Here is a 1,042-nt window from a genome sequence, read left to right on the forward strand (position 1 = left end):
CAGAAGCTGTACATCGATGGACAGAAAATAAAACAAACAGACACTGTCCATTATATATACTTATCAATTTAGTTCAAGAATTATTCCTCGTTTCATGTCTGTAACAGCTGTAATATTTTCATTAAAACAAAATAAATCTTAAATTCTTCACATTTCCCTTTCTCATCGAGGGATCCGCGAGCTTTATGATGATAATCTTCATAATTTAACTTGGAATGGTACTTACTCTGATTTATGAATGAATGAGAATCAGAGATAAATTCACTATAAATCTTATGGTTGATATATGTTGATATATTCATGAAATTATGGTGACGTCTTGCCAGGTGACTCACAGGTGTAATTACCCTCGGTGTACCTTTAATCATAGTTCATATAGTTCCTCGTCACGCACACACACACACACACACCTGACAGCCCAGTAATTGGTCGATACACTCAAATGATAAAAACGAACATAAGTCCATCTTTAACATACTTCACGTCGTAATTGATAAAAAAATCCTATTCATGACTAAAACAGGAATTTTTCACGTTGCTTAGCCATTAATTATAACTGTCTTCGTCTTGCCGTCTAGAAATAATTTAGTTGGAAATAACAACAATTATAATAATATCAACGACGACGACGACGACGACGACGACGACGACGACGACGACGACGACGACAACAACAACAACAACAACAACAACAACAACAACAATAATAATAATATAATGTGATAAAAGACACGTAACTAAATAAAATAACAACTACTAAACACTAAACGAATTAATAAAACAAAAAAAAAACAAGACAATTATTCATCTAATTGAACACATTTTGAGAGTTTCAGGTAAACGTGATTAAAAAAATCCACCTGCCAATCTTCAGACAACTCCGGGGAAATCCTGGGAAGTGCAGCTGTGTCCCCGTGTGTCAGATAAATCCCCACAGGGTCCAGAATTTGACCCAAACAAATTCCTTTCAAATATTGGAAATCGGGAGAATTATCAAAATCCCATAAGTGCATATCTGACCCCCTTGCGACGAGGAAATTCT

Source organism: Homarus americanus, unplaced genomic scaffold, assembly GCF_018991925.1.
Source record: "Homarus americanus isolate GMGI-L3 unplaced genomic scaffold, GMGI_Hamer_2.0 scaffold48416, whole genome shotgun sequence".
NCBI lineage: Eukaryota > Metazoa > Arthropoda > Malacostraca > Decapoda > Nephropidae > Homarus > Homarus americanus.